Raw genomic sequence first — 22,442 nt, 5'->3', positions numbered from 1 at the left:
TGCATATTTTTGTTTTAATTTTAACAGATTAAAATATTATTTTAATATGGTATCATGAATTCACCAATTTAAAATAACATACAATTTAATGCCTCATTTAAAAAAAATTAATGGAGCAATTTTTTTCTCATGTATAACCAGTAGCACACAGAGAAAACCACAAAATTCAGCTCAGTGAATACTTTTATACATATACTTACATATTTAATATAATAATGTGCCTAGAATAGCTATATATGTTTCATGCCTATGCACATTTGTAACAGATAAAGTTAAGCATATTATTATAAGCTAGGCATATTATATATTAATCATCTAAATGCAATCACTGAGCTGGATTTTGCGAGACTTCTGTTTGTTACCTATCTTTAAGTGCTCCTGATTATACTTGGCAAGAATTCTTCTGCTGTTCTCCGTGTCTCCTTGTTATTACTGAGAAAATAATCGCTCCATGCATTATTTTTTGATATCAGACATGAAATTGTATTCAGAGTTTCGTTTAATAAGTGAATTTCTGTTATCAAATAAGCACTTAACAATATTTTTTATCAGGTGGAATTCAATAAAAAATATTAATTACTCAGACAAGTTCTATGCTAATCAAAGCTGAGAAACACTATCATTCAAGACGAACTTCTTTCTCCTCGAGGTCTAGCGAAGCCCTTCTCTTGCGATCGTAAGTATCCCGCATTAAAAATTAATATTAACACAACTCAACACAACATGTGGCTGCATCTGTTGACAAGAATTGGAACTACTTGCAACAAGTTTCTTGCATGTGATAAATTAATTCCCGCTGACAAAATATTAAAATGATGCATACATAAACGTAATAGTATTCCAGAAAACTTTTCAAAAGTGAGGATTTTCTGTTGGAAATATGGAAGATTTTTATAATATATCAAGAGCAGTAATGTCAACATCTCCATATATGTATCGGTACTGTGGCATTTCGTTCACTAAAAATACAAAAAATATGTAATATTATTTTAATATTTATAAGTACTATATTCAAAATAACAGTGTACCAAAATGCATTGTGTATGTTTGCTAGTGTTCAGTATGTGTGTTTCGTACCGTTAAAAATATAGTATAAGCCATAGAGCCGTCATATATTTGGATTTTTTTACAGTCCCTTACAAAGGTAGTAAGTAACCAAAGGTATGGAAGGTGACATGACACCATACTATGTACTGTATTTCACACACATACAACACAGATTGATACCACTTCAGAAAGTGAATAGATAACGTACATAATATCCAATGATTTCTAAGACCTAAATTCTCAGTATACAATTTTTATCTTAAAGAAGTAAATATCACACCAATGACCATTCCAAAAATTGGGTCAAGTTCGAGCAAACTATAACTGAAATCAGTTGGAGCCAAATGCAAATGGCCCCATTGTAGCTAGATAGAGCTGGATCCTATCGTACCTGTAATCGTACCCTACAGATTGAATACTACTGAAAGGATCATATCCTACCATACCCTGCGATCGTATCATACTACAGGATTGTATCCCACCCTATCCTATCGTATTATGTTGATGGGATCTATCTTTCAGAGTTGAATTTTCGTACAAATGTACATTCTTTTCATTAATGTGCATAGTCTGTAGTTGGGGCTGAATATTTAATTGTTAAAAATTTCTTGAACTTGGTAAAGCGTTTGTCAGGGATTCTGTAGTAAGAGTAATACATTCTTAGTTATTTGGCCTATTTTATTGTTATAGATTATATCCATATTGTAGTTATGACAGTTCAGAAACACTTGTCTGCTTTAAATAGTACAAAATTGTCTGAAATACCATGTTTTATCGCATAATCGTCGCACATTTTATACTAAAATAAAGTTTAAAAAGTACGGGTGCGAAAAAAGCATTTTTTTAAAGGTAAAATTATTAGTAAAAACAAAACCTATGCATGGAAAGTACTTTTATTTAAAAAGTAGAGTATAAAAATGCAAGCCAAAAAATTAAAATTAATAAGTCATGCAATAAAAACATTTTGTTCAACTTTAAATAGAAAAACCAAAACTGTAACACGAACGTGAGACGGAACGCATACTAGAGGCCCCGAAAAACGATGAAGCGAGAAATTTACGAAATAACGCGAAAATTGGATACTTTAATGTTTCGAACAATGCTGTTGAAAAACTGTACAAGTCAAATGAAAAGAAGATTCCTATCCTTGGCCAACTTTCCCAGACAAAATTTTTCGAAGGCTACTTGGCTTACCAAAGGCTGAAAATCTAGAAATTCTTTTCACTCAATTTTTTGGTAGTGTGGCAGAGTCTGTTACTTTGTAGTGCCTGTGTAAGATACTATGGTAACTGTTGTGTTACACATTTGTGTACCAACTAAACTTGCCTGCAGAGGAGAATTTCTAGTATATACAGTGAGAGAGACTCTATAATTGAATTTGGAAATTGAAATACTGTGTATTGTAACTTAGGATTTTTAATGGAATATCTCGAATGGTTTTACTTAGTTACGACATGTTTAGTCTTTGTAAAGCCTGTGTTATTTAGTTTATAACAATTTTTTTTTTGCAAAATAAGACATCACTTTGATAATGTATAAAAAAATACTAAATACAAAACAGGTTTTAAAACTGTACCAAAGTACCATGTGAGAATAAGTATTTTCTTGAGAAGAGTAGTACCAAGGTAACATATGTAAAGTATTGTAATCAAAAAGTATAACAATGTTTAATCAAATTAATCACTTAACGACGTTTTTACTTTTTTCTGTTTATGTTAAGCAGATTTTCACATACAAAATTTAACAGCTATTTATAATTGAATTTTTATCTACAATATAAAATATATGTAAACACTGCTTTCCTCATTTATATGTGGGTGATTCTACAAATATGGGAATATTCATGTCTTAAAGTAATTTAAGTCTCCATTACACAATGTTATAATATTGGTTTTCCCCCACAGTTAGGTTTTAGTTTATACTGACTTTTTCAAAAATTTAATTCTCCAAAATATATTTATTTATTAAAAAAAATTAATTTAAATTCCTAAAATGTCATTCACATGCCCTGTCCCATTCACATAATTTTTCACATTCTCACAGATTTCTACTGGAAATTATCTGTTTTCTGTTAATATTATAATTTATTTTCATTTAACATGATGCTATAAAGAAAATATTAACTGAACAAAAAATGAAAGGGCAAAAAACTATTTTAAAATTAATATAGTGATTGTCCTAGGGATTTTTGGTCATTAACATGTCTGAAAAGAAGATTTTTTTTTACTAAGAAAGGAAATTTGTTATGTCTGGTTACACTGCCTGAAAACCAACATGGATGTCTCTTCTTAACTAGCGCTTGTTGTTGCTGACTGTATTTCAAGAACTGTGTGTTTAACTACCAACTTTAATCCATTTTCAAGGTGAGAGCTTTTATTTATTATCATTAACATGGTTTATTTTAATAGCTAAATATGAAATATAACTGAATTTGGATAATACTTCTGGGTAAACCTTCCAGTTGAAGGCATTTGGCCAAATTTTTACATAGTTGCCTTATAAACTGGCTTGTGTAGAAGCATTAAACAACCATTTTGTCATTCACATGGCTGGTTTGCTGTCATCCACATGCCTCAAATTTGGGCATGTGAATGACTTATAAGCTATGCGAATGACATTTTCACAATTGTAGCCTACTATTATGTACTATAAAGTGTAAAAATGGCTTTGTGTGTGTGTGTGTGTGTGTGTGTGTGCATGTGTTGGTGAGTCAAGGATGTAATGCCTTATTTCAGTTTTTTATCAATTTTAAGATTTTATATGTACAGTGTATATAAAATTAAAAGTGAACAGTATTTTAATTTACAAATAATGAGTAAACCTTCCTCTTATGACAACTGATTACAAATGCCATTTGATTTACCTGTGCAAATAAAAATAATTTTGTTCATTGTTAATCATTAAAAAAAATTTGTAATCAATTCTTACTTGTCCTATCACTCATGTACTTTATATTGGATGCAATACACTAAACTAAACTTTTTTTCAGGACGTGGAAAACATGCCTAAAAAGCTCACAGAAAATGAAAAAAAAAGAAAGAAGAAAAAAATGAACAACATAAATTAAAAGAGAAGCAGGGGTACATAAAAAATAAAGAAAAAGGTGTAGGTAAAGTAGTAAAGGACATGTCTCATAGAGAGCTGAGGAACAAATGCAAAAACTGGAAAAGAAACAGCTGCATACAGAAAGAAAAAGCAAGGTTTGCAAGAAATTTTTCAAGATTCACCTTCAGAAAGTGATTTAGACACTGTCTCTCACCATTCAAGGGAAGAAAGTTTGCAAATAGATCATGAAGTACTACAAAATATTGAACTTGGCAGCAGCACCAGATGTTCTGAAAAAATACTTTTGTTAACTACACCCAAGAGAAGGAATTTTGTGCATGATCAAACCACCTATTCCAGCGTCATCAACCAAATTCAAAGTGCCTGAAAAATCAAAAATTGATAAACTCTGTAGTGAAGTACTGCGAAGACCCTAAGTGTTAAACTAAATTTAAAATTTGTGAAAGTGTAAAAAACTTATGCTTAATTTCAAAGTAATCCTAGCAAGAGTTTGTTTCAGAGTATAATTAAAACATTTTATTTTAATCAATCAAATTGCATTTAATTATCTATTTGCTGTATATCTGATCATTCACATGCTCATGAATGTCATTAACATGCCCACATGTCATTTACATGGTTGTGAAAGTATACAAAAATGAAAACAAAAACATATAAAAATATTTAAGCTTTGCTGATACCATGCCATAATTATGTACCTCTTAAAGTATTAAAATTATTTTTTTGGAAATTTTAAAACGTATTTGACATTTTGATTTTTAGGTATACAGAAATATCCTATAATTGTAGAATCACCCATGTACTGCTATGAGGTTTTTTATTACACCGCCAATGGCATAATTTTTTCACAATTTTTTGCAGTCACTACACATAACTATCATCGTAGTACGCATCACGTGAAAGCATGGGCTATCAAATGTAGTTAACTCGGCACTCGACAGAGAGCATGCGTTGCATACAATCGGCGAGCTATCGATATTCGACTACGTGCGCGCACTCTATACGGGAATCAACATAACCAAACCTGAATGATGCCAACTAGCGCTGGCTACATTTTTATAAGCTGTACACCGCTGCGACGCAGACAAACAGATAAAAGTTATAACGTTAAAAACGCCTTTAAAAGAAAATTTAATCATTGGACAACTTTGTATTTCTGTTAATTAAGTAAGTGGCAATGTCCAAATAAATATTAGATATCTACTTTACAATACATTGTTTTATACGGAAAAAATACCTACACAAAGCGCTCGAAATATAAAAGCGATTGGTTTTTTCATTCAAATTTTGACGCCCTAAAATATCAGTGCGACAATTATGCGCGTGCAACGATTGTGCGATAAAACAGGGTATTGTATAATTTACTGTATTACTTTTAATATTATTCTCAATTAAACTTTGTGTTACCTATAATGATTATTTTACCTTTAACGGTGTGTATAGGCAGATAGGCCCTAAGGTAATAAATATAGGTTCCCAATTTGTGATACAAAAACTGTATGAACATTTTTTTATTTAATTTTAACCATTTTCTGTAATATCTCACATTGATAAAAATATAACATTTCCCATTTTTACATCAAAGAAAAAATAAACAATCTTACTCGGTTTTTCCCTAAATCCCCCCCCCCCCCCCCCCTTTTTCCCCTAAGCTTCAGAACCATATTTTATACTAAAATAAATTATAATATTGTAAATTAATAATCAAACTATGATAAAGTATTTCTCCTGAAAACAATTTGGAAGCACTTACATGGCACAGTTGATGTAGGTTTATGGCAAAGCATATTACTTGATATAAACTTTCCACGGTTTCAAGTTCGTGGGTAACTCTCTCTCACACTAAAGCCAGTTCCTGTGACATATCAGTCAGTATCCCTGAGTTCTAACCATTATCATCTTGAACACAGGCATTTTTGAAAACTAGTTTGTAAGCCATCTTTCATTATGCTTGCTGACCAATGGTGGGTATTAATGTTCTCTAGAAAAAACTAACATATCTTACTACTGCTGTAATGAACTTTATTTGGCAGGCATCTGCTAAACTAGTGCTGTATGGTTGCAGACTGCAAGTCCGTTGATGGTGTGGGTGACTTGTCACCAGTGTGTCTGTTAAGGCCCAGTCTCACTACAAGTCAGACTGACTAGAAATCTGGTAAATGCAGTGCAAGGACTTTAACAGATGTTTTCATTGTGCTAGTCTTTTTATTTACTGTAAATAAATAACTTCTATATAATATAATTTATTATATTTATTCTTTATTGTTCTAAACACTACTGACAATATTGTGGTAGTCATAAACCTTTTTATTTATACAAGAAAATATTATTTATGTCACGTTTGCCAAAACTAAATTTAGTCTATTAAGAAAGCCGATTTGGTGCTTTTGTATGTAACAAAATGTAATTTACGCTGAGGAGCAGGTACGTTCCTTGTAACATTCTAAATGTTCCATTGCTGGCCAGTCAGTAAACGCAGGCGGGGCAGGCATGGAAGTACAGTAGAACCCTGTTATAATGTTCCTGCATATAATGTTTTCCTGCTTATAATGTCATATTTTTAAAGTCCCAATATTTCCCCCATAAGGACAATGTATTTATTTCCTGCATATAACGTTCATAAATAGTGTAATTTCCTGCTTATAATGTTTACTTTCTAACATTCAATAAATGGGGAAAAAATGTTTTAAAACCAAATTATTCCAACACTTACGATAAAAAGTTTCCTTTATGTATATTTATGTTTACAATCACTGCCATAAAATACATGAAGTTTGTTAAAATACAATTTTATGCAATATACTGAAGGTACACAATGTTCATAGTTGCGTGTCAGTTGGCACCCTTAGTCAACTCTTCTCTTCCTTGCCATTCCAGTGGGTATTCAGATGCACGTACATAGTCCTACGATATTTAAGTTGCCAACCATTGAGCGAGGGCATAACTAAAAGTGTTTTCTATTGCTTACAAATAATATTTTTTTTCATTCATACGTAGGAATCCCAAAATTAAACATTTCCAGGTGGCGAAAGAGTAGACGTTCTCACTCTTAATGTTGTGGGTATTCAGATGCACGTACATAGTCCTACGATATTTAAGTTGCCAACCATTGAGCGAGGGCATAACTAAAAGTGTTTTCTATTGCTTACAAATAATTTTTTTTTTCATTCATACGTATGAATACCAAAATTAAACATTTCCAGGTGGCGAAAGAGTAGACGTTCTCACTCTTAATTTTACAAAAAATGTGGCAGTTTATCTTTAAAGACAAACAAAATTTAACCAGGGAACAAGACGAAGTTGAAAATTTTTTGGCTTGTTTCAGAAAATTCATGTATCAAGTATACTATCTTTGGTTTTAACATTAAAGTTGTTTACATAGCTTGGTGAGTCCGTTGGTATAAAGCTCGAACATTGTTAAGTGCTAAATTGAGATTTCCTGCTTATAACGTTTTCCTGCTTATAATGTTTTTTTCTTGTGCTCCCTTGAAAAACATTATAACAGGGTTCTACTGTATTGATGGCATAGCTTGTAGAGGCAGGCACAACTGGCTGTCTGTGCTCCACCTTCGTAGCATAACTTCTCTCGCCCGCTCGCGCCAGCAATAATGAAGCCACGTCATGGCACTTCACCTTTTTGACCTCTCTGGCATGGGAATAAAGTTATGGCCCACATCTAATAAATTAACATTATAATGAAATTAGGGATGGGTCAGTCCCGGTTCTAGTTTTCAGCGGTTCTCGGCGTTAATGACCCGGAACCAGACCGGTGTTGTTGTAACTTCGAGTCCAGTCATTTACATGGTCATAAACAAACGTGCAGGTTACAAATTACTATGGTTGTGCGATTCCATGATTTTCAGTTCGATTCGATTCCGATTCGATTCTCACCACAAGAGTTGAAATTCGATTCCGATTTCGATTCTTTGGGTAACTTTATCTACTTAGTCTGGTAGGAATAACTAAAAAAATAATTTCATTTATTTTGAACCATTTGTATTTAACTTAATTGAATAAGAAAGACTATTTTGTAATAGTACCTATGTAACTAATAAGTTCATTTTAACACTGTTGGGGACCTGAGACCTGCCTTATGTTATACCAGGTACATAACTAAAGGATGATAATATTTACACTATACAACACAATGCAGCTTTAAGTAATTGCTAAGAATAAACACTTTTCAGGTGATAACTGGGTCCCGATTAGAAATGCTTTGAACACTACATTATTTCATGATTAGGCCTACAGGTTCTGATGTAAGAAGGTTAACTGTTCTACACTTTCAGGAGACAGATTCTCTCTCCGTGCTGTTACGATATTTCCTGCAGAGGAAATCAGGCGTTCACTTGGAACAGATGTTGCAGGAATGCACAATAGTGTTCTCGCAGCATCAGAAATATATCTGTGGCGAAATTGGTTTTCTTGCCACAACTGATATGGATTAGTAGTACGTTTCTGAATGGGTTCATTTAAGTACAAAAGGATGTCTTTTTCCACCATATCTTTCCGAGTATTTGAACATGATGCATCCAACTTTGCTGACTGTTCTTCAAAGCAACTCCAAACACTTTAATTAGACCCTGAGGTTTCAGCTTGGCTTTCAACTCTTTGTGGTTTAGAATGGCTGCTATCAGCACAGTCTTTGGAAATTAATGTTTTTAAAATACTTACACCTTTCTTTTTCTCATGATCCTTCAAAAGTACTGATTTAAATCTACGATCAACAAGCATTGCAGCAACATATCCATCTTTTGATTTTTAATCAGGAAATCTTGAGAATACAGCCTTCAACAAATTTTTGTCCGAAAATTATGCCTTCGCCTGGTTCTGCTTTGCACACAAATGTATCTCTAACAAGTTTTTTTATCCCATCAATAACTGGTATAATTAGAGAAATTATGGGGTAGTCTTGTCTACTAAATTCTTTAGTTGCTTCATTTATTGGCTCTAAAATTCTGACTGCCCATTCTGCGAGTTCCCATTCATTGGCAGTTAAATTGTCAACACCATCAGAAGAAGCTAATTCTGCAGCAATAGGCTCTTTATGTTCAACAAGTCGTTTCAACATAGCAAACTCACTGTTCCATCGGGTGTCTACATCCTGGATCAATTCATGCTCTGGTTTTCCCATCTGCTTTTGTAATTCATAAAGATGCTGACGAGCTTGGGAGCTACATTTGTAGTGCCCCACTATAGCAAGACTTTATTGCACAGCGCCTCAATCCCAGGAGTTTCCTTTTTGGCATCATTTATGGCTAGCTGCAAAGTGTGCCCTAAACAGCTAAATGAATGCCAACTGGTTTTAGCAGCTGCAGATTTCATGTTTCTAGCAGAATCTGAAACTATGTAAATAGGTATAGTGTTTGAAATTTCCCACTTTGCATTTAGTCTAAGCAGAGTATTGGCAATTGCTTCTCCAATATGTTTTCCGGTGAAAAGAACATTCCCCAGCATGTGATGAACAGGATGTGTCCACATATCTGTTGTAAATGCCATCGAATTGACGCCTTCTTTGAAGTCATTATTGATTTTCGTGTGCATTTTTTTTCCACCAGACCATTTTACAGCTCTGGCACTACACGCCTAGAGAATGTTGTTCGGTCTGGTAGGGAGTAATTGGGTTCAACTAGCGCCATCAAGTCTTTGAAGCATTTATCTTGAACCATACTGTATGGCTGTAGATCCACAGCAATCATTTTGCCAATGGCATTGGTTATGGCAATAGATTTGGGATGGTCTCTACCATACTTTTCTTGGCTACTAAATGAAGTTGACAGAGTGAGTTGTACTTTGTTACTTGATGTGGAAGGTGCATGAGTTAATTCTTTCTGTAGTTGTAAGTACTCTGCATATACACTCTTGTGTAATGTTAAGTGCTTTGCCATGCTAGAAGTGCTACCATGCACCTGTTTGAGTTTACTTCCACAAGTTTTACATTTGAAATGGCTTTCTGATATTTTGTCATAAAATTTCCAAAGATGACTGCAGCCCTTAAACTTGCCACAATTTTCATCCATTACTTATTTAATCACTTCACCACTGTTTAAAGATGTCACATGTTACCAACGGTAAAGTCAGCTGCCTCACTGGAGTCACCAAAATAGTGCGATGCGTGCTGCGCACAGAAGTATAATTTTAATTTATTAATTAACCTACATTTGCACATATGACGTATGCAGCATGGCCTAGCCATTAGGTTTATTTAAATTAAAACCAATAAGTAACATATATTTCTTTGTTTTTTTCAACAAGATCTGTTCCCCTAAAAATGGAAAAAATACGTAAATATCTAAATATGATTAATTTATTAACTACAAGATGTTAAACCACACAACGATGATCAGCTTTAATTAAGTTTTGTAAAAGGCAAAAGCATAAACAGTAAACAGTACTTCGATAGTGACAGAATGTTATTATTCAGTGATTCGATTCCTTTGTGTCTGCACGTGCGACCTATGATAAATGGTGGCATGTCAACTGGTCTACACGTCTGGCACCGCTAAAATATTTTCATGTCGTGAATGTTTTAATGTTGGTTATTCTGTTAACAGAAGACTGTCACAGAATGGCGATCTCTGTAAATGTATGGTTGAACAAGGAACTATTTTAACTGTTAACAGAAAATTGTGCGTTGATGGTTGTAAAATTCATTTTTAATACGTGTTATTAATTTTTCAAAACAAATAAACAAACAATATTTTTTTCCCGTGCAACGTGAGAAATAGTCATGAGTAAGGGGTCGTCCATTAATCACGTGATTTTTTTTTAGCAAATTATTAACCCCCCCTCTTCCCTAGTGATTTGTGGTGAGGTTTTAGACAAATAAATCACGTGTATTTTTTGGTGCAAAATATTTTTAAAAATTTCGGAATATTATCTTTAAATATAGGTATAATCTAATTTAATTCTGGAAAATTAAGCACAGTGATAAAAATGTCCAGACACACATTTAGTTTGCAGGTTTATTCTCACTGGCATAAAAATAATAAAGGAAAGGCTTATATGTGATTTACGCATGTATTCGGCGCCAAAATCACAGTCTTACTAGCGACTGACGAGCCGAGCCAGGTGGTTCATGTTGAGGCGGGCGGGGATATTGTTGCCTGGCTACGGCGAGTCAAGGTCACGCATCGCTTTTTGGTTTAGTAGAAATCGGGCGAAAAGAAAAATACACGTGATATCTCTCTACACCCCCCTCCCCCCTTGTGATATTTCGTGATTTTTCCCGACCCCCTCCCCACCCCTCCTTTCGAGCCTCACGTGATTAATGGACGATCCCTAATATGCCGTAAGTAGGCAGAAATAAAAATGTTTGAGCAGATTGTTAAACTATTTCATAAACAAGCAGTTTTCGTAAGGTATTAATCTTTGCAAGTCTAAACAGTTAGTGGTTCTGAACGTGTAAATTATATCATTCAGGATCTGTGAAAAAAATTTAATGTTCGGCCTAACCTATATTTCATAACGTTAAGAAATTTGCTTGAGTGAAAGTGTGCGGCAATTTTACGAGTTACATGAATGATAATTGACGAATAAATTTATGTCTAGCAATCAGTTAAACAGTAACCGTCAATTTATTTCTTCAATTTTTTTACTTTTGAAAAATTTGCCAGAATTTTTCAATTCCAAATTTTAGTTTCGGTTCCGGGTTCAAATAGTTGAGGAATCGAATCGAAGTTGAAATTATTGGTTACACATCCCTACAAATTACTGCATTATTTGTTGCGCAAAATGAATTATCTGCCCATCGACATAATTTTTAATTAACATCTTGAAATCTAAGAAACACGAAACAGTATTTCTGATAACCTTTTCAGTTTTCAGACATAAACAATAAACATCAAACGTATTTATGTGCACGATCGTGATGTAAACAAAAGAAATATGTCCATAGATATCTACACAGTTGTGTGCATCACAAAGACCTCACCTATGATTTTATATAGTAATTGTAAAAATGAAGCGCTTACAGCGGAAAATTCACGAAACATCGGCAAGTTAGTAGTGAGATTGCCGTGTTTTGGAGCTTATGTATGGCGGCGAACGTTACTGCGTTTTGTCGCTATTTGAGGTTATTGAAAAAAAAAAAAAAAAAAAAAAAAAAGTAAATATAAACAGTGGAAATGACCTATATATTTTATCCACAGTTTAAAATCGAAACTCAAAAGCTATCTACTGTGCGAATTGTGACAATTTACAATTAATTTATCTGTGCAGAAGGTACAATTAACTTTATTATTTGGAAATAGCTATTTTTTCATTAAGGCGCGGTACATTTTATTGTTTGTATCAACGTGACACGAAATGAAAATGTAGTGGTAACATTTTTCCATTGACTCCATGGACAGTGAATATGCATTATGCAACTACTGCAAAAGTCGCATATCCGGAGGTTCTTCTAGGTAGGGTTCTGCGAATATTTGAAATTTCCGAATTCGAGTTTGAATTTTTTGATATTCGATTTGTCAATTCGAATCAAATTCATTTTACAATATTTTGACTTACAAAATCTGGCCCGGATACTCTAATATAAGACATCCCCCTCCCCCATTTTTAAAAGAAATGTAAATGGACGATTAGATCTTCCACTTACAAAAAATTATACAGCAAAACCCCTTATTTAAGTTACCGTTATTTACGTTTTCATGTTATTTGAACCATTTTATTTCTGTCCCGTTTTAACATAATTTGATGTAATGCAATAAATTCCCGTTGTTTACAACGCGCATATTACTTTATGCAATTAACGCTATTCGTTCTGATAAAACTGCTTACTAAATTCATTAATCCTATTACAAAGTAATCTGATGCGTAAATCGTGTTTTAAAGACGTTTTTAAAAGTTATAAACTTAATCTTTAACGTCTCGGGAGTCGCTTTATATCGCTTATAAAAACGTAAGCAGCGGAAGTTTGGTTGTGTTGATTCCTGTATTGAGCGCGGGCACGTAGTCGAAAATTGCTATCGATAGCTCGCAGACTGCATGCATGCGCGCGCTCTGTCGTTATGCATAGTTACAAATCACGTTCTTGTTACGGGTTTCTTTTCATTTACGTTGAATAAAATAGTTTTATTGCATCACTCATTAATTTAAATTATTTGTCGCGCTTTCGCAAAGTCTACTTTTTAAATAAACATATTTTCCATGAATAGGTTTTGTTTTTATGGATTACTTTACTTTTTTTTTTGCATAATAGTATTCTCCGTTCACTCTTACCTGAGTTTTGGAATAAACAAAGCCTCGTGTAAAAAAACATTTTCATTGGCTGCCAGCCACCGCGCACATTATTCGTGCGCAAGAAATAGTCCCTTGGTTACGTACCATTTGTATTTTTACACTGCCTTTTTTATAACAATTGTTGTTATATAGCATTATAGCGTTTCACCATTAATATCCAATATAGTTTAATGTGTCAGCAAGTATTTACTTACAATTATGTTAGCAGACTCTGTGTACAGTGTACAGTTGATGCCCGGCGCAACAGTTGTATTTCGGATTCACGCGCGCACAGTTTGTTATGGCTGACGCCGGACAAGGTTTTGTAAAGCACAGAACGGAAAGCCTTTGAAAAGTGCACAGAAAACTATTGTGTTGAATGTTTTTAAAACATTTTCAGACAAATATCCAGATTGTCGTGTGAATGATATCGCGAGTTTAACTGCGGAATTTAAGAGTGTTTCGAAGAGCAGTGTGCTTCGTGCAAGGAAAGAATTACAGGACACTGGGACATTAACAACTCCCGGGAAGAAAAGGAAACTTGAGTATCCTGTTATCAAAATTTGTGATGATTTTGTGAAGACGGCTATTAGGCGTAAAGTGCATAGTTTTTTCTTCGCAAATGAACCACCTACGCTGAACAAAGTGCTACGGTGCTTCCTGTTATATTACTTCTCCGTTATTTTATTAGCACTGACTGTACTGAAGTGGGTGTGTTGCAACTAGTGCTTGGCGCGCAAGATGAATTCAGCCTATCACTAGCTGACGCGGCGCAGTGATACGACGGTGTTTGTTTATTTCAAAACTCAGCTAAGGCCCGTTCCACAATGACATGGAAACGGAGACGGAACACGGAAACGAAGACGGATTTCACAGAACAGAGCTTCTACAATAGCACGCAAACTGAGACGGACCTGTACAGACCTGCTCAGCAGTGCTGAAGTCTTCCGTTTACGTTACTCCGTTAGACCAATAGGAGCACGTTATTTATTCACTGCAGTTGTCAAGTTACAGTTGCGCGTTCATGTTAATTAAGATATTAGTTTTGACTAATGTTGGTTTCTGTATTTCTCGACTACTTTTTATATGCGCGAACAACAAAACAAGATTTGTTTTGAAATTTGAATTGTGCACGTGGGTTTCATCATGACGAATTTTGATGAACTTTTAATTTTCATGGTTAAATATATACCTGCTATCTATGACAAGACGGAGGACTACTTTACCACCGCCACAACACACAAAAAAAAAAAAAACAAAAAAAAAAAAAACAAATAGACTTACTACATTACCAAGTTAAAAGTTAACAACCATACATTTTGATTTAACAGGTAGTTCACTTGATACTCGTAGTTCAGTTACGTCACGCTCGCTCTTTCTTATTGGCCAAGATTTCTTACGGGTCCGTGTATTGTAGAACGGGAAAAATACGGACGGAACGGAACAACACTCCGTTTTCGTCTCCGTTTCCGTCCGTTTCGTTTCCGTGTCGTTGTGGAACAGGCCTAAGAGTGAACCCACGGTCTCACCCCTAATTATAAACTTGATTTTAGAATAAAATGTGCAATGCTTAAGCGATAAAAACTGTAAATTTGTTATTTTTCTTTTGTACCACTTCCTCATGCTGTGATATTTTAATTAATATTTTTATCCTTGAATGTCAAACATGCTAAATAAGGTGGCAAGTGAGAGAGTTTTCTCTACTGCAGGCAACATAGTTACCAGCCGCAGATAATTGTTGTTGCTGCACCATGTCGATGAACTCAACTTTCTCCATGACAATTTGAAATGATTTGTGAAGTCATTTATGTTAGTGGTACAGACATATAATTTTTTTTTTAATTTTTGAGAATCTGGTTGTGCTTCTTCAATATAGTCTCACTTTAATTCTATAGTCCATCCACGGTAACCTCCTACTTTTTTAAACGAACCTTTGAAAAAACACACCAGGATGCAGCATGTTTGGTTCGTTTGCAAAAATACTTTCCATCATATGCATATTAAACATGCATTAACACTAAATTACCGTATAATGATGTTAAATAAAATTTTACAAAAAAAGTAACTATCTATGTACAATATTATTAATATTAATGATCTCGCATGTGTGTAAATGAAACAGTGAGAGAAGTGGTGTGTTGGCAATGATTAGAACGAAATAGTTCCATAGCCAAAATATATATTTTTTGACTTTCTGCGTGTATTTAAGAATTTGTGTGGGTATTTGTTAAGTTTGAACATTTTTTTAAATCTCTGGTGAAATAAAAACGTTATGTTAACGGTAAAAAAATATTACGTGTCGAAACTGTGGTCGCGCATTAATAATGTTAATAGTCACTTGATTGTTTTCTCTTTCAGCCGTTTGCAGTCTGCACAGATTACGCCATATTGCAGTGTGTTTTAATATATTACTGACCGTGAAATAACGTACAGTTTGTGTTTCAGGATTTTGTGTTAATATTGTGTATTTTAACTTTGTTATATTATTTATTATCTACTATTGTAATGATGGAATTTGTTATCGTTTTGATATTTTGTGTGGTTCTTGTGATTGCTGTAATGGTAATTGGTTCCGGAATGGGGAAAGCTACTTCTTCGCAGCGTCAGATGGACATCATTAACGTCGCTCAGAACTTATATGTTTTAATTAGGAAAGGCGACTTGAAGAAATGTGACGTTACGCAGACGACCGCGTTTCTTCTCAACATCGCAAAGTCAACTGTTCTCAAGTAAGTAGGCTTTTTTCGTTTTCATGCACGTAAAAATAATATCGACTGTGTCCTAAGTATTGTCGGCCTGTGTTTTAACTCACGAGGTTTTTTGTGTTTTATTTCCAATTTATATTTTTTGGTGTGAGACAACACCGCCATGTGGCGTCTCTGTTGAAAAGTTAACCTAAAATCATATTAGGCCTACTCAGGTCCTAACAATAACAATATAGGCACTTTCAAGTATTTTTATGGGTGTGATACACGTTTGTTTATAACGATGTTTATAAACTTTATGATAGGTTTAACTATAACATAAGGGAGTGATTTTATAATTTGCATTTAATTAGTTTTTCATCTGTTTGGGAGATCACAAAATAAATAAAAAAACACTTCATTAATTTCGTGGACAAAGTCTGTCATGTTTCCATTTAGTGACCACAAAGCAAATATTTGTGACAAAATGCCATATTTGGAACACTGCCTAACTGCGTATTGTGAACGGGTCCCCGGAAAAGTGTTATGACAAATGTTTTTTTTTTTTGGTTAGGTACTACAAGAAAGACATTGAAGAAGTTTCAACACCAGGAAAAAAGAGGAAAAAAAGGCCACAGGAAGGAAAGTCACTTGACACAGTCGACGATTTCACAGTAAATGCAATCAGGAATGCAATTTACAGGATGTACGCTGAAGGTAAAAATTTGATACTGAAGAGTAGTTTCAATATCACTGGGGTAGGCCCTACTTAATTGTATTCATTTCATATATCCATATGCAGATTGACCGGTTCAGTTTTTTTCCCGATATCATCTGTCCTTTAAAATTTGGGTGGTTTGTTAGGTTTCTTTATTGATATGGTATTGATATATAGAATATTGTGCAACATATGAAATAGGTACACGTCCTTTTAAGGTTAGGTTAAAGATAGAAAGAAAATTGTTACATTCTAAAACTACAAGTAATGTTTATATCGTTATACACAGTATACATATTAAATAACCTCAACTTTTATGATGTATCAGAAGGTTAAATAATGACTATTTCCAGTATCAATAATATCCAGTTGTGCGCTTTAGCAGTAATTGGTTACAAATTAGTGAGTTGTGGTCTAAGCAAGCATGGTTATTAAAAAAAAAATTGGGATACTTAATTGGCTAAATTGTACTGTGTGGCAGGGTCCAGTACAATATATATTCTATTGCAAAATAGTGTCATGCCCCGCCTAACCCTTTAGAAAATATAGGGGTATTGTTATTTTATAAACAATAGGCCTACTTCATTGTAATGAAGTATCATATGAAAACACAACTTAGCCAGACAAACTGTGTGTTAGTGTATGAAGTAACAGAAGGTTATAAAACAGTAAAAGTTTAGTATCGCGTATCCGATTCGATACATTGATCCTGATCGCATGATCCTGCAAATATTGATCCTGTGATTGATTATGCTTGCTTTTCTAATTTATTACGTTTAAAAATCCTGTACAAAACCAAAACTAAAAACCTGTGATGTAGTAATGAGTTATGATTTAAAGTTGAATAATAATGAAAATATATATGTTTTATTATACTTATGATAATTATTCTTGCTATACCACAATATTTGATTATGTTCAGGATCTTTGATCTGAATAAATGAAAAAAAGCATGCACCACACGATCAATAGGATGTACAGGTTCATGCATAAAGATCTAGGGATCACATGGGATACACGATACAAAACATTTACCTATAACACAGTGTAGAGCTTGTAACTTATTGATTGCTAAATTGAATGCTGAAATAATAATGTTTTACACAACTTCAATACAAACGCGCAATATAATCGTCATATCATTGCAGACAAAAATACTGCAATGTAGACTTCCTCTAAGCAAACTACCAAATTTAAATTAATTTAAAAGTATTTTTGAAATGTAAGTTTATTAAAACTATTTAATAAATGTAAATTGTGCACTTAAATTATCTTCTACGGGGTTGTGGTTTCGCTTAGTTTTGTGTACCTCTGTTATTTCATGTATTGTTAATGTATGCAATAAATTTACAGGTTTGAATGTTACAGTCGACACCATTTTGAAAGAAATCAGGGAAAGACAAATAGATTATTATGGTGGAAGATCAAGTCTTCATAAATTGTTAAAGAAGATGGGATTTTCATGGACAACTGTTGATGGACGAAAAGCTTTGATAGAGAATGAAAACATAGTATTGAAGCGAATAGATTTCTTGAGAAGTATAAAGAAGAAAAAGAAAGAGGTGCCAATTTCATATTTGTTGATGAAACATGGATTTTCCAGAGAGGCAAGGCATTAATTTATTTGAAAATTTGTTCTGTGGTCCAATACAAAGTATTTCATTTCCATTTCATATATTTTTCAGGAACTGTATCAAAGTCATGACAGGATAAGAGTCTACAATCTGCGAAGAGACGTACTGTTGGAGATGGTAAAAGGTTTATTGTTGTTAATGCTGGAGGGCGCACTGGCTTTGTGCCAGGAGCAGGATTACTTTTTGTTTCAGGTCAGAAGACTGCAGACTACCATGGCGAGATGAATGGGGAAACTTTCTTGATGTGGTTTGAAGACATGTTGGTGCATCTGGAGGAACCCAGTGTCATTATAATGGACAATGCTTCATATCACAGCACCCAGGTATGTGCAATGGTAAAGCAGTGTCTTTTTATTGCTCAAATTGTAATGTGAAAAATTTACATGTGTATAAGTACGAATATTCGAGACTAATACATTTTGCCAGCAATAATTGTTATCTTAATAGTATGCCTACACTACATTATTATAAACTATAATGTTTGAGCTGAAATTGATTACACACACACACAGATATATATATATATATATATATATATATATATATATATATATATAATGTAATTGAATTACATCATAGTGCAAACTAATTTAGTAGAGGGTTTGAAATACCAAATAAAAATTTTTTATTGCAAATAGCATTTGAAAATGACATAATTACTTGTTTGGTAAAAGGACCCACTTTATGAATGCTCTGTTGCCCTACTTAATAAATTAAAATAATATTTTCAAAAAAATTTCTAGTCACTAAACTAACATGCTTTGTTAAATTTAGAAATTCATTACGACAATATGCCAAAACACATGTTTGCTTTGCATAAGTACAGTAGAACCCTGTTATAATTTGTTTTTAAGGGGCTACAAGAAAAAAAAAACATAAGCAGGAAATTCAATTTAGTACTTTTTAGTGTGGATTTATTGCCAATGGACTCAACAAGCTGCATAAAGATATATTTGATGCTCCAATTTGCTTGTAGCAAGCCAAAAACAATTTTTCTTTAACATCATGGTGCTTCCAGCTTCTATCTGCTTTGTCTTTACTTACACATTGTCTCATTGCTGTAAAATTGTCTCATTTCTGTATAATTGTCATAATTCACGACAGTGTTTACAGTGGAAATGCTTAAGTCCAGTTCTTTTGCCACTTGAACATGTGATTTAAGTGAATACATTTGAAAACACACAGAATGGCTAAAAATTTATGAATTTATTTGTTTTCCAAGGGTGTCAACAGGCAGTTAACTGCTAACATACACATATACATAGACAGTATAGACAAAGGCTTTTAATTTTTTTCGTCTTCTAAAATTTTATGAAGTGAACATTACAAGCACGAAACGCATAATTTGTGAAACATTATATCCAGGAATTAAATACATTGTCCTTATAGGGAAAATAATGGACTTGAAAAATAATACATTATAGGCAGGAAAACTTTATAAGCAGTAAAATTGTAACAGGGTTCTACTGTCATGAATTCTTATCAGCTACTTGAGTATTTAGTTAAATGTTGGCATAACGTAGGTTGAGAAAACACCTACAACGAACTGGACCAAGGATGCACTGATCGCGTGGCTGGAGAAGAATGAGATAAAACATGAAAATAATTTGTTGAAAGTGGAGCTGCTGAGAATAGCTAAACAAAACAAGCCCCGAATACGGTATATTATTTCGTTTTTTTTTACAGCATTTCTTTAAAAGTGAGATAGTTGCAAAAAATTACGTATACGCCTTGTTCTAACACACTTTTCAGATATGAGGTAGACGAGTTGGCTTGTAACTATGGCCACAAAATTCTACGACTCCCACCCTATCACTGCCACTATAATGCAATCGAACTAGTTTGGGCTCAATGTAAACACCATTACAATAGTAACGTGGGGCGGGCCAAGAGATTTGACAATGATGCAGTTGCAGCCATCTGGAAAGAGGCTCTTGATGCTTCCACACCAGAGAGGTATTTTCATGTTGCATGACCAATGGGGTATTCCTTTTGAAGTAGAAATTGTTTTATTTTCCTGTAGAACATTCCTCAAGCTTCAGCAAAACCCTTACCATACATTTTTACATAATACGTAAGTATTGTTGCCTAGCAGCCTGGTCCTACCATTCCTTTTGATAACTTTGTGTGCTAGTGTGTGTATAGTGTGATTATCATTTTGTGTATATTCATATACCAGTAATACAGTTTTAAAACAATTGGTAAAAATAAGTGGTTTGAATTTGTGTAGTTGTCGTTTTGAAAATGTGTTGCATGTATGTGTTTGTGTTCGTGTTTGTGTTCGTAATTTTATTCCCATGTGATTCATACATATCTGTGTAGTTTCTAGATCTAACAGTGGTGACTTATTTGCAAGGTTTTTTTTTTTGTAATTGCAGTCCATTTGCAATTGTTTCATTTCCATAAATAGTTTTGTATTTATTAGTAATTGTGATATTACTTTCTGTTATGCTTAATCTTGTGTCAATGACTTTAAAGTTATGGTGGGTTCAGTGCTGTAGGCAGATTTCAATATTCAGATAAAATTTCAACGTAGAGAATTTTGAATATTTTCATCTAGCGAACTTGAATAGGTATTTACACATGTAGTTCTTGCACATTAGTATTTTCAAAAGTTATGTTATTATAGTGAAATACATATACAGTAAATCATCAAAACTATTCAAAAAATTAAATTTTCGCTATATCTCACTGTTTTTGTCTGGGACAAATTTTAACCAAAAACAAACACAAAAGTTATGAAATAAATATTTTATCATATGCATTCTAAGCCTTTATTGATAACATAGAAAATATTTACAGCTTTATTATATCTTGAATAAACCACTCAAATTTTTTTTCTTTCAGATAACATAAAACAAAACATGTTACTTCAAGTATTAAATAATAGCTTTGATAGTTGAGGAAAACACATTAAATGAGTTTTGTTGTGTTTAAAAATAGTTTCTTGTGGAGTGAGTTCAAAATTGTATGTAATAAAGAGCATGCCATGCATTGTTTACTATGCCGTTTTGACAGAAACAAACATATTTTGTTATAGAGTGGTTTTTGCTATAAACAGGTCATTTATATAGAGGTTTTACTGTATACATTAATTTTTTTAGATGGGCGAGGTGTGTGGATCACGTGGAGAAGCTAATTCAAGCAGACTGGGAGAGAGAAGTCCACATAGACAGCGGCACCATTCCTCCACTCATCATCCACCTCGGCGAGGATAGTTCAAGTGAAGACAGTGACAGCGAAGAATTTGAGGTTACGACACAGCAAGTAGATGGAGACAGTGAAGTACTGGCAGTTCCTCTTGATGATTTACCCGGGTGTTCTTATTGAGGTCTGTATGTAATAAACACCTGGGCAACTGTAAGTATTGGGGTTTGAAACATTTTTTTTTCTTTTATGCATTCCCATTAAGTATGTTGATTACTGGAACTTTATGTATTAACTTTATATTACACATATTATAAAATTAATAATAAATTTCATTTCTGGATTCGTATAGGTGTATGTGAAACATTTTATTTTGTTGTGTCTCTTCATTTTTCAGTGAACTTACTTGGAAAACAAAAAGCCAGTCCCCATCCAGGGCCACAAATAAATAATGCATATAAGTGGTATAGAAATTACTGTCAATTCTTTACCACAATTTTACTGTTCATAAAATTATGATTTTGTCTAATAAGTATACTCAGGAAAATGTATATAACCATATTTTTATTTGTGGCCTTAACCGGCAAAATGGTAGGGGTTTATTAAATAAAAGAAGAAAATTCATTTTTAAATGTTTTCATCTGAATTTGTTAATTTTATTAAACCTTCAATCCTTAGTCTTTTCCAGATTGCTTAGATGGACAGCCATATGTATAATTTACAATACTTTTTTTTTCAGATGCAGAAAACTGTGTTGAACTGTACTAAAGGATGATATTTATTGCTTACATAAATGTTGTAAATTTATATGTTCTCCTAAAAATTTACTTTAAATTATATGTTATTTCTTTAGCTAACAAACTTATTTCTTAATATTTTTACCATTGGGTATCATAAATGTTATGCACATATACATGTATACTTCAT

The 22,442-nt window shown here is 33.3% G+C and overlaps 1 protein-coding gene and 1 long non-coding RNA gene across 6 annotated transcripts in view; one reads left to right on the top strand and one right to left on the bottom strand.

Moving 5' to 3' along the window:
- The window catches only part of LOC134535777 (uncharacterized), a 192,054-nt gene that overhangs the window by 37,455 nt on the left and 132,157 nt on the right, over positions 1 to 22,442 (bottom strand). The gene's annotated exons all lie outside the window — the stretch shown is intronic.
- LOC134535775 (uncharacterized) lies at positions 16,132 to 22,408 on the top strand. Its single transcript, XR_010075706.1, has 3 exons — positions 16,132 to 16,733; positions 18,088 to 18,691; positions 21,473 to 22,408. It is a non-coding gene; the product is annotated as an uncharacterized LOC134535775 (long non-coding RNA).

Source organism: Bacillus rossius, chromosome 10 (assembly GCF_032445375.1).
Source record: "Bacillus rossius redtenbacheri isolate Brsri chromosome 10, Brsri_v3, whole genome shotgun sequence".
NCBI classification, from domain to species: Eukaryota; Metazoa; Arthropoda; class Insecta; order Phasmatodea; family Bacillidae; genus Bacillus; species Bacillus rossius.
Note: the sequence above shows the minus strand (reverse complement) of the source record. Positions and strands in the feature narration are given on the sequence as shown.